The following is a 16512-nucleotide window of genomic DNA, read 5'->3' as shown; positions in this document are numbered from 1 at the left end:
CCAGATCATTTAGAAATTAAGTATATTCAACTTTTCTTTCTGTTATAGCCCTGTTACAACTACATAACTCAGAATAACAATATAGTTAATGCACATGATCATTATCATGATTACAATTAGTAGGACCCAGAGACATATAGCTCTAATCTTCTGAAATTTTTCATGTTTAGTGCTTCTCTGAGAAGTCCCTAAAATGGCACTGCAGATTTCCATCTAATTCCCAGAACAATACTTTTTTATCTCCTTATGAAATATGTATTTTCATATATATATATATTTACTTAACGTATCAAACTTGTTTCAGTTTCTCATTTGTAGAATACATTCACAGGCTTAAGACACTCTTCTAGAAATCCTAACATCAATTACATTTAAAGAAAAATAATTGCAATTATTATTCAATTTAATCTAACAGAAATAGCATTCAATCTAATAGAAGTAGAACAGCATCAAATCATTTCAATGAAGGTCCTAAACTCTTCCCAGAAACCCCATCCTGTAGTGGTCTTCTGCAGCGTGCCATTAAGGTCATCACATTGAGGCTCTTTTCAGTTAAGAGAGGAATGACTTCCAGAGACAACAGATCCATATGGAGATGGCTCTACTCTCTTTTCCCACACTCAGAGAGCAATCCAACTCCAACTGCTCCCTTCATTTCATCTGTGCCATGATACGCTGGGATTATGAAAAGAAAATCACTACCACATTCAAAACCTTATCCACTAAAATTACTGGCCAAAAATCTCAGCTACTCTAATACTTCAAATATTTTATTTCTTTGACTCATATGTCACTTTCTACTATGTCAGAAATACTTTGTTCTCTTGTAGACAGGACAGCTAATTCTGGCATATGAAGTCCTTTACAGCTGAACTGTGCAAAACCACCATCTATCATCCAGCCAATAACCTGTATATAAGCCAATACCCTATCTTTCTGAAATTCTCTCCCCAGTTTGTAATTTCACTTCCTTCAAAGGCTGCTTCTTCAAATAGAAGCGAATTGACTGAGCAATGGATATTCTGCCTGGAGAAGGAAACCATTCTTCCAAATCATTCAACAAACCAAATAAGAACTCAGCTAAAGATTTTCTAGTGAGAAGAAGGGGAGATGATTTATCTGCATGCAGACAGATAAATTCTAGCCCGAAAGCAGGGTTAGATTAAAACCAACCAGATGCAACTTGCTGCACATAGAAATGACACTAAAAAATAACATGAGCATATTCGTTGCTCCTCTAGGAAAAACATCTCAACATTTTCCACAAAAGATTAAAGGTATACATAAAAAAACTTCTAGGCTGTACTAAGGGATGCTTAGAGTTTGTTTCTGTAATTGACATAGCAATTGAAGTTTTACACATATGCAAAATACAGTATTTCTTAGTGTGAGGGAAATGGCTTATAGTTTGGGGAAGCTTTTGCCTCCTGCACTTAAAAGTTTCTTACAGCATACTTACCATTTGCTTCACTCCTTCTTGATGGTTCACTTGTACTCTAGCCATCCTGCAATACAGCTGATGGATCATCACAGTTCTTGTTGCTGTTCATTATGATCTGTTGGTTAAATGTCACTGGGCCCTCACTGATTTATAGATACGTTAAATTATTGAAGCATTCTTTTACTTGCTTCTTATTAAGTCTGTTTCCTCGCATGCCCAGATCCTCATTCACATTTATCTCACTTAGCTGACTCCCGTCTTCTTTCTCTTTTCTCTTTGTGTTGAAGACTGAAACAAAGTAGATGCTGAGAATGTCATCTATCTTCATACAATCTATTATTTAGATTCTTCATTTTAAAGAGACTGGATGACTCAGGGGATTTTTAATTGGATAAAACTTTCCCTGCTTGGTTGCTAGGTCATGTCCATTATAGGTCACTGACTGAAAGCTGGTCTCTGCATAACAAGTCAGTGATTTCAGGTGTTCACAAAGAGATGATGGAAGAATAACTTTTATTATTATGTCTTATTATTATGTTGTATTATTATTAACTGCACACAGTTCAGTGCAGATCAAAAGTGTTCTGCTCAGTCAGACCTCTCACTGAAAGTTTGAACTGAATTTCTGATCATACCAAGATCAGCTGAATAAAAACTTGCCACACAGATGGAGCTAAATGTATTTTCAGGAGGGAAGGCTCTTGCTAAATGGAAAATGAAATTAAACAGCTTTGCAAAACAGAATGAGGGATACTCAGACAGTTAAACCAGTATCATTCATGTTGTATTTATTTTTTTTTAACCTATAGAATTTTATTTACAACAGCTGAAAGTCTGGAATCTTTGACCTAACCCTTTTGCACTAATTTTTATTGAAAGTATAAACAGTTCTGACCGCAATACTATGCAACACCATGACAACTATCTATCAATGCCAAAGAACTCTATAAAGAGAACATCAGATAAAGTTGGGCGGGTAATTACAGGTAGACAGATGCTGTGAGGCAGGATCACGAGAGGGGAGCGCTCTGCAGAAGAACACATAAAGAGGACTATATGAATTTTCTGAGACGGAGTATCAACACATTATGTTTGATATGTCTGCATATTTCTATCAGCAAAAAGAAACTGTATGTATTCTTCAAAAATACATGGAATTATTCACACAACACTGTTTTGGGAGGAGAGCAGTTTCCTGGACAACAGCTAACCAGAGTACTTATCTTACAATATTAACATTATCTTTCTCAGCTCTCTCACTTATGCAGATCCCCTTTTCTATCTTATGATGTTAAAAGTGATTTCTGGAGTATTTTGCAATCTTTTCATTAAAAAATAAAGGACAGGTTATGAATACAAAGTTGAAGATGAAAGCTGAGATCACAGAAAATGGCAATACAAAATTTAAATCTCCCTGCCTCTTTCATTATTTGATAAATTCACAATGACAAATAGCTCTGTTGGGTTAAAGTATGTATATATACATATGTATAGATGTGTTGACTGAGGGCCTGTTCATCTAATGAGAGCCAATATATATTTGTCCCAGTTTTTTATATATGTATGTTCACTTTAACATATACATGTGTGCATGTGTGTGCGTGCCTACATATGTATATATTAAAGTGAACATACATATATAAAAAACAGGGTCAAATTTATATTGGCTCTCATTAGATGAGCAGGCCCTCAGAGTCAACAGTAATACATGAACATCTTTAGGGAACTTTATGTATGATCAACAGTTGCACACAGACAGGGTTTTTTCTTCAACTTCTGGTATGAAAACCTCTTATTTATTCACCTGCGTTAAAACGAGATGTTTAATATTGGATAAGAAAACACATTGGATGTTGAGGCATATGACTAGAAAGGTAGATACACGATGATGAAAGTGCATTCTATAACAGATAAATAGAGTAAGAAATAGAGATCATGTACTCAGTATATACTGACTTCTGCAGCAGAAAAGCAGAATAGCATTCAGTCAACAGATGTGGCCAAATTGCTAACACTAAAAATTAGTGTACTATTATTGTAATCACCAGTTTACCCTTCTTAAGGTAGGGAGTGGAGGAAATAAACTTTTTCTATTTGAACTGAGGTCTGATCCTTGCAGAAGAAATACAGAATTTCATTTAGGTTGCTCTTAAAATATTGCATTACCTCTGCTAACAAAAGATCTAGACTTTAATTACAATAACTTGTTCTTATACAGTGCTTAATATTAATGTTTTCTCAAAGTATGTTACAAAGATCATTATGGCCATTCTAAAGGTAGGGGAACAAGGCACAGAAAGATGAACTTCCATAGCCATTGTCACCCAGTGGTCACAGAACAATAAAAGCTCCCTAGAGCTGCACTCTCTTCACTAAACAGCACTTCTCCCTTAGAAGAATTGTTAGTTTCCTACTCATCAATTTTAAAACTACAAGCAAGATGGTAATTTTTAAACATGTGTCTTATGGGAAAAAATAACCCTCAGAACAGGAACATAAATATACACAAAAGATAGCCCGGAGCAATGAATCCATCACCCATGTATAATGTCTTATTGAGAAGGCAGCACTAGCACTTTTCTAGATGCAGCTACAAGACATTTCTCCCCTAGAAAATCAGTCTCCAGTACTTGTTCTGCTTCACAGGATGTTATGATAACACTGGGAGGATGCCTGTCCTGTTTGTCTGAGAAAGCGATGAGCAATGGAAGCTTTCAATTACTTCAGTCTTTGTAAAATTAGAACATTTTACAAGGTTTAAAGAAAATAAACGGAGAAAGGATTTAGGTGAGATCAGAAGCAGTGGCACAGTGAAAATGTGAAACCAAGGCTGTGATCAGTTCTGGTTGTCACACTTCCCATGACAGTCTTTGTCTTGTAATCCTGGCCAGAGTTCTAATTTAGATAATTACATTCTTTTTGGCTAAAATTCTCCTTCCAGTTTCAGTTGGCTAGGACATCTTTCTTTCTTTCTAATATGAACCGTGTGCAGCGTTAAACTGGGCAGTGTTAAGCAGCTGCTGCATTTCATTCCAGGCAGGCTGCCATTGATAGATCACGTTGTATGACATTGAGGGCCACTGAACTGAGAATCAGAGGTGAGTACACAGAGTGAATATCTAACCCCAGTGAATCAATAGCAAAACTTCCTTTGGTATCAGTTAAGGTAGGATTTCATAGCTTTGCTGTTGCTATATACTTTAAGCAAAGTCACTGAACCTCTTTACCTTTCTTACCTTATCTGCTTAATCCCTCTAGTACAAAAACTTCTGTTTATGTTGTGGTAATATCCTAGTACAGTTGAGTCCTGATCTCAAATGAACATCAAGGCACAAATGGATTGTGCACATTGCACTAAATTACCAAGGCCACAGAAATTCTTAACCTCATATGTGCTTGCACACTACGACCCACTGAATATTTTGCCAGAAAAGTTATCCTTAAGGGTTCTCAGTCCTGCTCTGGACCTTCAAAAAGGCAGAAACACACATAGTCAGTTGCTACCAGCAGTTGCTTGAAGTTAACTGACAGGACCCCATCAAAACCAAAATGATCCAGAGACAGAAGTGATGCAAAAGAGGTTTGCACTGCCAGAAGAAATCAAAGGGAACTCCATCTGTTTGGATGCACCTGCCAGATGGAGAATGCCCACTTTCTAAAAACTGCTCTTTGGCCTGAGAGCGAGCAGCACGTCAAGGAGGCAAACCACACAGGATACAGCTGGATGACAGAACCAAATGGACAGCAGGCAGCTCAACACACTGCTGTGCAAAGCAAAACACAAAAGCAAAAGACAAAGGCCAGCCTCCACAGTCTATGGAAAAGGGGAAGCAATACAAGGATAGAATAGGCATATTTAGACTCTTATTTAGCGTTTATGATAGTGGGATGCTATTTCAGGGAACTTTAATCACCATTGAAAGAAGCTTGTAATCACAGAGGGACTTGGCTAACTTGAGTGCTTGCCACGCCTCAATTTTTTTTTCCTTTTTTCCCAGTGAAAAAAAGTTCAGGGATAAGAAGCAAAGTCCCCTGGGCTAATACTAAACCTCCTAGGCTTGTAAAACAACAACCAAGTTTCAAATTACCCATTTCATAAATTATAAACTGTTCTAAACTCACTAAACCTTGGGTGTAGGTGGAACACCAAGTCCCAGCCTCTTAATTACTGATATTAACAAAACAGCTTCACTGACAAGGCTCAGTTGAGAAAAGGTGGAAAGAAATGTATGAACCTAGTAGAAAAAGACTGGAGGTGAACGGAGCAGCACGGTTTCATTTGGTTTGAAGTCCAACAGATTGCTAAAGTTGGGGGATTTTCCCCCTTTCAGGTTTTACATTGCAGTTACTGCTGTAATTGACTGCCTAAAAAGCAAACTTTCTGAATTAGTTTGGATTGCTAATTTTATGCTTTATTTTTCCTTCTTTGATTTACCTCTTTACTCCTTATTCATAAACCATTACCCTAGCCTAAAGTGTTTCAACTTCTCCTAAGGACAATACAAGCACTTTCAGCCTTACTATATGAATCTATTTGGAAACATCGTGTATTTGCATGCTTGTAATTCATCTTAATGCCTACTTACCTCACTGCATGTCTGTCTGGTATTTTTCTCTCTCAGTGTAAACTTGGTTTGTTATTTGTAAAGGAATGTCATTTAAAAAAAAAAAAAGCACATCATAAAATGTGGAAAGCTATTCTGATGATTAATACAGTACTAAAGTAATTATCCAAGGAAGAATTTAAGTAAGCAAGACTGCATCACCAAAGACAAGATGAGCTTCAAAGTCATCACTGTCACAAAAAATAAGTTTGTGGAATTTTGCAAAAAATATTATTTTAGCTATACTAAATATGCATAGTGAACAGTCTCTGGTGTCAAACACCTCATTTGACACATGAAAGGTGGTTGAAGGGACACTTTCCCTTAGGCTATTATTTGAAGAAAAACAAGAAACAAAGGCTTTCTTGCTTCCAGGTGTTTAAACGAGCTCAGAATTACCCTAAGCACAGTATTCTGTCTTCCTCAGAGCCCAAGTTGACTATACAGCTCTGTGAGACACTAATTACTATGCCAAAAACCAGCAATAATGACAGCCAGATATAATACATCATGTAGAATCTCAGAGAGTGCCTGAGAGTTCGTTTCATCTCTCAATCAGAGAGGGCTCTGTTTTTGAAAGAGAAATTACAGGTGGAACTTTTCTAAGCCGCAGTTACCTGGAGTGGCAGAGGCACTGCTTCTGCTTGTGCGGAGCATCACTTCAGACAGAGGCTTCCCTGCCCTGGGGGACCATGGGGAGGTGGAGAGTCCCAGGAGTGGTAACCGGAGGGCATGGCCACATTTTTACAGTCCCTTATACAACCTTCAGGATAACTCCAAAATATTTTCCATTGTTCACCTGGAGCTGCTCTTATTTTTTTAAAACAGTATGGATTGTTTTTCAGCTATCCCAAATATGAAGACCACTTTGTTGAATGTCATCTCAGCCATTTGCAGGGAAAGGAGCTAAGATTCCTTAGTGACTTCTAGGGCTAGGTCACAACACGTGGGTCTGAATTTACAACATCCCAAATGTCCTGTTGATTTTATGTGTATTTTCCTTCCATTCATTGCAGGGACAAAGAACCAAGTTAAAATCTCATCTAAGAACTATTTGGAGATGTAAACTCTTTGGTTTTAGCTCAGTTCCATCTAAAATTGTGAAAAAGGATGGGCAAGTGCATTCAGAAAAGCTGCAGCATTCCAAATGAATCTTTGTGTGTGTCGTTTGTGTCTCTTGTTTGGGTAGCCGGAATTTGTGCTATTATTTAATTTGCAGGCAGTCTTCCAAATGTCCTAGCCTTCTCTCCCAAAACTTCTATAAGTTTTGAAATCCAGTTTGGCACCATTTTTCTAGGAAGGCTTCAAGGAGGAAAAAGTAATTATCTTCATACTTCTCTGGATGATCAGCAGAAGCCCAGAAGCATGAGGCTAGTGTAATGCAGTGCCAAAACCCATGATTTTCAAGTAGTGACTAAATCTCTTCTCGCTGTGCCGTGAACTGGCTTTTTTGGCCTACTTCTTGCCATAGAAAATATTGCAAAAAGCAAAGATTGATGTCCCTTTTTTCTGCCTCCTTGGTATCGGAATGAATCATCAGCTTTCTCAAATTCTGCACTCATCTAAGAATCTCGTACAATCATAGAGCTTCCTCTCATGAAAATTTTGGTGTGACTAATGATCCCGTAACCATATGCCAAGATTATCCTCATAAAGCACTGGCAGCTCCCAAGATGCACATTTCACTGCAGTCTGTTTAAAGAGATGCCCTCATATTACAGCCCACAATAAGTGTTGCCATCATGTTCACTGAGAACAGGTTTCATACACACACTTCTCAGTTGCAGCGTTTTGCTGGAATAACTTGTAGTAACTGGTTCACAAGGTCTGCTAAAATATATTGATTCCAATATAATAAATCTGAAACCTTCAAAGCAGTGAGGTTTATTAACCTCAGCTTTTGGTCAGTCTGGGATAACCATGTTAAGTCCTGAGAATGAAATTTTGTTACAAAAATTAAGCTGGAATTAGTACTGTGTTAGCTTGTGCCCTCTAGATAAGAACACAGAAGAGACCTGCCAAGCACAAATTAATGCTGTTCCTTTGTACATCGCTGTGCCTAGATATCAGGAGTCTAAGAGCCACATGGATAATGTCCATGGATAATAGACTTCCCCGAAGGCAAAAGAAAAATTCAGAAGTCAAAATGATAAGACTGATGGAAAGCTGTAGGACATTATGCTTTGGCTATACTTGTATGAACTTCACTGGAAAAACATCATAGCCTGAGACTGCATCAGTGTTCTTATTGGTCAACTACGCATTAAGGAACCTGTATAAAAAGTGAAATTTTCAATAGGTGTTGCTATATGGAGAACTAGAGAAAAAGAAAGCCTTGGAGCAATGCAGCTAACAAAGCAGCCCAGTATCTTCAATAGATGCCCACAGCTGATGTAGTTAACTTTGTACAGAGTCAAGGCAATATCCATCTTCAGTTGGAAACTCAGTCAGAGTGAAGCAAATTTTACAGTTTGCTTTCTGCCTGTCTCTACTCTCCCCATTTCCTTAAAGACAACCTTTAAAAGCGTGTAAGGAGCAGTCTGACCTTATGTTCTTATTAAAATGCATTATACAAAACATATGTATGTATTTAGGAAGAATAATACACTTTTGCATTCATCATCAACATTGAACAACCCATTAGTCTTTACATTTTAAAAAGAAGAAAAAAAAAACAAACAGCCCTCACTGAGATTTATCTCTGATTAACCAGGTAATTATTTCGGAGAAATATTTGACTGGGAATACAGTGAAAGTGAATGTCAAAAAGGGAGGACTAGCATCACTGTTTTCAATAATACATAATCGCACCTATAGTGTTACCACATTTTCCCAGGCAGTGCTTTTAACTTCAGAGGCATCATTCACTGCTATTTGTATCCTGAAGTTCATTGAGCAGAGATTTCTATTGGGCTATTTAATATATAAAAAAAAAAAAAAAATATCCAAATGTAGTGCTGCGAAACTTCATATTGCTATTTTAAGATTTTAAAATATTTTCTTCTTAATTTTATTCCATTAATTTCAATTATAATAAACTATTTTTTTCAGTAAAAAGCAGTAGTTGAGGAATATTTTAAGACTGCAGTCTTCACCATCAGAAATGGGGTTTTCTCCCTGAAAAGTCTATACAATGAACCTTCAGAAGACGCTATTTGAAAGAATATTGGGAGTGTAATATCTGCACCTAATGATTCACATAAGATTATGAAATAGGAGAAAAAAGAAACAATATTTTCTGACACCACAGTTCTGACTTGTCCAGAAGAAAAGAATGCAAAACAATAACTCTCTTCAGAAAACCAAATTGGGAGAATTTAGCAAAGTAATTCTGAAGTCCTGGTGCTTAAGACAAAACACTACCTTCTGCTTGTCTTCATGGAGATATTCAAACTGTCTAGATTACCTCATCCGATGACAATTTTCCATTGTTGGGAAATGACAAACATCATCCGAGGAGTTATGGCATGGAGAATGTGTTGTTACTTACTACATTCCATACCACTGCTGCTAATCACAGTGTCTTTTCCTTTTTGGTAGGCCACCAAGATATAACCCATTAATATGCAAGACACAGTCAGGTTTTAAGAATATACTGCACTTACTCCTAGATCTACATGATTTATTTTTGGACATTTTAATATCTGCCTGTATGGATTTTTGCAAGACCTACACTTTAAAATTCTGCTTAAAGACTGTTAATGGACAGGTATTAAAACATAATACTAATAAAGTCTTTGATACAACTCAGTGAAGTCAAAAGGCTTTCTTAAATTGCTTTATAATTTAGAACAGGAACTTCATTAATCAGAAACATATCAATGTATGATCAATCAAAGAGAATGTTACGGTGTGAGCAAAAATTTACTGTGACAGAAACTTACTCCCTGCTAGATGCTTTGCCCAATGAAGTGTTACCACTGTACTTGAGCAGTACAAAATGCAGGAAAATTTGGCGGCAACCAAGTAGACACAGAAATTCACAGATCTATTCCCAGAATAGATTGGGGAACCTTACACTACATTCAGAAGGATTCACATATTCGACCTCAAATATAAATACAAACTTGAAGCATACAGTGAAGTTTAAACAAGCTCATGCACCACCGGTTAGTATTCACAAAGGCTAACTTTTTATGATATCAAAAATTTTATGTTTTGGGAATGAAAACAGAAAGCTGGATAGGCATTTTGCATAAGTGGCAAACATTCGCTCCATCCCTCCCATTTACTGAAATAATCCATCATATTTACCAGTTTTATAAACATTATTCTAACACACAAAAATAAGAGATAAAGAAAACATTATCAAATATGAATTACATTTAAACATTTGATTGAGAAGGAGCAACACAGCTGCGAAAATGAGATGAAATCTCAATAACTGAAATAAAATTTCATCTTTAAATTAGTTAAATCATTAATGTGAAGAATAAATACTATTGGTATTTCATAAACAACTCTAAAATGATGGCCACCTGGTTATTCAGAAACCCTAGTGAAGATGATGCACCAAACTTAATGAAATCCAGGACTTGAGACAGATCAAATATTTTTTACCTCAGAACAAGACAATAAGTAGCATCTAAATCTTTGGAGCTATACTGTCAACAGCTCACTCCAGTTACATCTGCACTACACTCTGGCACGGGTGAATTCAGTGTGCCAGTCATTCCATGCAATTTTGCTCCTAGGCATACAGAGACCTTGACACCCACGATATCAAAAGCCTTAATTATTTGGGAGGCAACATATACCAAGAACCTTTGAGAATACAAGTCATTTAGAAGTCCAAATTCAACCTAAAAACCTGGTCAACTCCATAATTCTCATTTTTCTTACAATATGAAGTGTTTGACCCAATGTGATTGACAGCTATACATGAAAACAGTGCTCTGTCAAGGGAAGGCATCTACTGTTATGACTTCTTAACCAAGAACCTGCTGAAAGTCTCTGTGGAAGGGGAAGATGCCTCTCACGATTTTAGAGCTCTGGCTGCTTAATTTTGCTTCACATTTTATGTGTATTTAGTTTGCACTTATATGGTTTCCTGCCCCTCTGGCCCTCAGTTATGGCTGGGGTGACTCACCAAAAATTACTGCAATGCATGTAATTTCCAAGTCAAATGAGCAAATTAGTGCCATACGTATCTTAAACAGCTCTCCTCTGGACCAACATATTGTCAGAAGTCATCTCCTAGAAATGAAAGGGCTCCAGTTTCCTGAGAGGCTGCAGAAGCCTGCAAGAAGAAACTGTATAAGGGCACTGCATAAGAATTTGGAGTATGGCTCAGGTAGTAAAGCTGTGAATACCTCTGGAGTACTCAGCTTGACCATAATCAGCGCAACACAAGTTTCATACTTCCATGCTGCCCAAGCATCCCCAATACCCCCATACAAACTGCCCCACCTCAAACACCAATTCAGCGCTTCATTCCAGTGGCTCACTCCAGACTGAAGCCAGAAAGCATGACTGATCCCAACTATCAAGTTGAATCTGTATCTTTTGATGCTTACTGAGTTGGACGAGGAACTGCCAGGTAATCAGTTTTCTTCCAGTAAAGTACTAGAAAGCCCTTTTAAAGCAGAAAGACACTGTTAAAAATAAAAAAAAAATGTCTTTATTAGATAGCAGAATGACTTGCCCATATTAATCTGATAAACTCAAATATCTATTTTGCTGTGACAAAAAGACATCTTAGCCTTATCCCTCATACCTTGTGTTTGCAAGTCAGTCAGCTATCTCAAAATTCTTCAGACAAAAACCAAGTGAAAGACCTGCTTTTGAACCCTCAGACATGACTTGCTAAAGTCTGAGGCATGTTATCCTTAACTAGAGCCAGTTTGGGGAAAAACCTTAATTAAGTTAGCATTTAAGATATTCAGTGTCTGTAGGCACATTTTAAGAACGCCTACTCCTTCTCTTCTCCTGAAATGGAGAATATGAGACGATATCTGAACTTCTGACATGGTCTTTTGCAGATGAAAAACTTGAGATATGTCAGGCAAGCAGCCTACAGGAATTTTGATCCCCAAAGCCTGCAGAAAGTGTAGGCTGCTTAGATATTTCCAACACAGACACCCTAAACCAGCCAGTCACTCAACACTAATTCAGCAGCAACATTAAAGTATACACCTGTACATCTCATGCTGAAATGTCAATCAACAAAACAGTTTATGGAAACCTTACATTCACAAAATGAACTATGAATCATACAGCTTATTTTTTATTTTTTTATCCTGAGAAAGAAAAGTTGCATTAAAAGTTCACAACATGAGATCATATGAGAAATTCCTCTTAAATACATATAAGCTCTGAATTAACATTACATATAATTACTGCTTTATAATATTTTCATTTATCTCTTTGTTTTACTTCCTTCCCAAGAAGAGGGGATGTGTTGTTGGGCTTTACCTAGCTTATGCCATTAACAATTTATTCAGTAGCTATGACATCTTCCAAAATTGTACATCTCCAAAATTATACAATGAGAATATTATTTCCTCATCAATTAGGTTGAAAGGTAGATCTTTCTGTTTGTGATGTCTGCCTTTCCAGCAAATCGAACTTGTCATATCAGCTTCACCTGCTAATTTGGGGGAGTGGGGGTGTTCCTTTCATTTTATTCTACTTTTTGGAGAAGTCATGTTGCCTATTATGCAAACATGCAACGCCTGTTATTTGTCTCTCTACAAGACTGTTTCTTACATTTTACATTCTGAATTTCTTTTTTACTTTTTTAAATCTCTTGCCCATGACTACTGAGCCTTTACATTAAATTGCTTATGCTTCTTGCATATGGTATTTTGTCTGTCAAAACCTGTGATCTTTTCCAGCAATAACTGCTTGGCTTCACGCCTGAATCAGGCATATTTTTCAGTCCCCTGCATCCCCTATTCACAGCCTATGCAGCACATGGACAATACAAGCTGCTATTGGCTACAGAGCTTGGGAAAATATTTGGTTCTAATGTAAGATTTTGAAATTCCCAGTTTTTGGATGTGTGATTCAGTCTACAGAAATGAGTCCATAATAGAAACCCAGTGTGTATGGTTATCTCAAACATCTCTTAAAGACACAAGGTGAGTTAATCCAGTATTTTGTTCAATGCAATAACTAATTATGACAAATCCAGAAGAAAAATGGTTACAAAGAAGGAAAAGGGAATAAAATAAAGGAAAAAATAGGAAGAGCACTAATCATGTGGTTAAAAAAACCCACCTGACTCAAATGCCATCATCACTAGCTGTAGTCTAGTAATGCCAACACTTTGGTTTTAAAAATAAATTTAGCAAAGTTTATATAGCACTAAGTTACACTGTAAGCAAGCTGAAAAAATGGAATTGAGATACACAGTTGGGGGTTAAAAAAAAACAATATTATCTGAATCATCTGTTGCCCAACAACCTACCGGTGCATACAAGGAAAACTACAGCACTACAGTAAATATCCACCTGCACTATGGTAAATATCCACCTACATAAACAATTTGTTTGGGAGAGATTTTTCACCCCCCTCTAATATTCAAAAAATATTACAGAATCTTTCTTTTCTTTAACATGTTTAAAATCAATTGTGGTTTTTTTTATTGTAACAATTATCTCTGCACAGAAACAACTGCCTCAGTTAAGGGACAAAAACTTTACTGATGGCTCAAACATTCCTTTATTTCGTAATGCAATTAAACACTACACATACTGAATATACAGGAACAAAAACAGGCCCTAATCTTATAGAGATTTACACCCATTCTTAAATTTAGGAATATGTGAGCAGTCCTAATTAAGTCATTGGGATTACTCACTTTAAGGTAATTGAGACTATATCATACATTTAAAATTTAGAAACCTGTATAAGTTTTTCCATGATTAAGTAATACTACTGATGCTTCTGCTTCAGATGTTAAGTTTTGCTGAAAAAGAATTCCACGTCTATTTCTTAAAACAACACCTCATAAGCAGGGAGGATCAGATCATGCCACAGACACTGAGCAATAACTTACAAATTGCAGTGGGACTCCTGATCCAGTAAGAATCCTCACCCAGAAGTGCCATACAGCAAGAAAATATCATGCAAATGAAGCAGAAACTGATGCAGTCATCTTCTCCTTCAGCCCATTATTGATTTACATTTTGATTTCTTTCCTGAAGTAAACATCTAACTAGAACAAAACTGTTTGTTCGTTTCCATGCATGAAGGATAAGAGGCATAGATAACAGATATTATGTACCTATAAATAAAATAGCCCAAGAGGCAATTAGATCATTTATCTTCACTACTGTGTACCATAACAGCCTTGTGGTTTAGCTTGCTCTGCATGGCTCAGAAGCTCGTAGGAAGGTAATATCGACTTTCGAGTCCTTTCCTGGTTTTTCCTGACTTGGTACATTCCAGCTCATTAATGCCAGTTATTTCACTTTGAACAAGGAAGATGCTTTTTGGAAAGGATAAAGATTTTTTTACACTATGTTACTCTTTCAGCTTTGAAAATAAACCCTGGCTGTACAAGATGTCTCTTCCTGCGTGCCCTGAGTTCATTTGTTTGTGGCACATTCTTGCCATGCATTGCAGAGTCAGGACTTTCCTGGGCAGAAAACAGGTCATTCTCAGCAAAGAATCAAAATCCCATCCAAGATTTATGACAGAGAATGTCATCTTAGACAGCAAACAATTTTTATCCTAACTAAGAATAAACAGTCAAGCAGACAGGATGGTCCAGGTGCTTTTCTCACCACTTTCTGGATTTCTGTTCTATCAAGCAGCATATCGTCACAAAGATGAAGGAAATGCTGTGCCGCACACTGCAGAACTATAGGACAAGAGTGATTTATTATGTAGGAAATTATAAAAGCATTCAGATTTTCTGAGTGGTATCTCTTTTTGATAATCATGGACAAATACTAAGTTATTCCATTTCCCTGCCCAGCAAAAATTCAAGTTTCATTACTTGGGAAAACACAGGCATAATGTTGCAGTTCAGCAAAGCTGGTGAGAACATTTTTGTTTTGTTTTCTTTGTCTCTTTTTACATTAGCATTGAAATGCTACCATATACTGCAAGGTAACCAGAACGCTGAGATAGCTCTGTATTGCATAGCATAAATCACACAATTGTAACCTCAAATTAAAAGCAGTCAGCAAACAATACAGGATGCACATGGATGAAAAACATCATTACATGACTATACTGGGTCAGGTGCCAAAGCCTATGCATGTCACCCGGCTCAGGCAAATTCCCAGCAAAATCCTCGATAGTTATATCAACTATTTAGAAAGCCTAGTATGGACCCCATATTTTTTGCACCCCTTGCTAGATATTTAAATCTGCAAATACCAGTCTTATTGTCTCTGTATAAAACACAACAGATGTATTTATATAACTCTTTAAAGCACTTTGAAATTTTTCAATGTGCCACTAAGTAGTAAGCAGGAGAAACATGCATTACCACAAAAAAAATTCAAGATAAATAGGTAAGTCAGAAAACGATTTTTTTTTCCAATTTCAATGAAGGACTGATAAGACCACAACTCAGAGAGTCAAAGGCATTAACAGGGAAAGGTAAGTTGCTTTTCAAAAAGGGATGGTCCTAGATCATGATAGAATGCAGTTCTGCTCCTTGTGTGGCTACTGATGCCACATCAAAAGACACAAAAAAGACCATTCTAGTTCAACAGTTGCTTGTAAATCTAGATAGTCGGTGTGTATGCGACAACATGGGATAAAGCATAAATATAGTGCAAGATGACAGCAGATGGATGCCAAAGAATCACTAGTAGAATGGATAGGATGCAAGCCCAGTCAAGAAATCTTAACTTGAAAGGAATAAGTTTGTGAGATGATGGCCTTGAGTACAAGGATGAAACATTACAACCAGATGCTAGAAGACTATTGCATCTCAGTTTACCTTGGTACAAGCACTTTTACATAGAGCAGCCTTCATTAATTCATAATGCCAGCTCTTTTATTGCTATCTGCCAGTGAGACCAGGTCATCACACCTGCTATTTTTTACTATTTTCCCAGACTAAACTTCTTGGTGTTCGTTCTAAACCAGGAGTTTGCCCTTCACATGGAAAAATTCTAACAAATGCTAATACTGTAGGGAAAGTTATGCTACTGGATGCAGAGAGACAAGGGTTCTTCAAGAAATAGGATGAAGCTTGAAGCACATTTTTATATTCCATTTTGAAGATGATGAAGCAATTTCTGGAATCAAGCATTTCTACTGTTAACTCTTTAAGCTACAGAGGAGACTGGAAGCAGAAAGAGTTTGAAACAAGCAGGTATGTCATGAGGGTAAGGACAAGGAAGACAGGTGTGATTGAACGTTGCCTGGAAGTGAAGCGTATACAGAAGAGGGAGGAGTCAAAGAGGATACACTGAGTCAGGGAGTATGGATGGCATGCATCATTTCTGCCCTCTCTGAGAAGTAAAATTTTCTGAACATAAAAGGACTGGAAGTTATTTT

This window comes from Platalea leucorodia (assembly GCF_965183815.1).
Source record: "Platalea leucorodia genome assembly, chromosome: 7".
Taxonomy (NCBI): Eukaryota; Metazoa; Chordata; class Aves; order Pelecaniformes; family Threskiornithidae; genus Platalea; species Platalea leucorodia.
The sequence above is the reverse complement of the archived record's forward strand: the minus strand, read 5'-3'. Positions refer to the sequence as shown.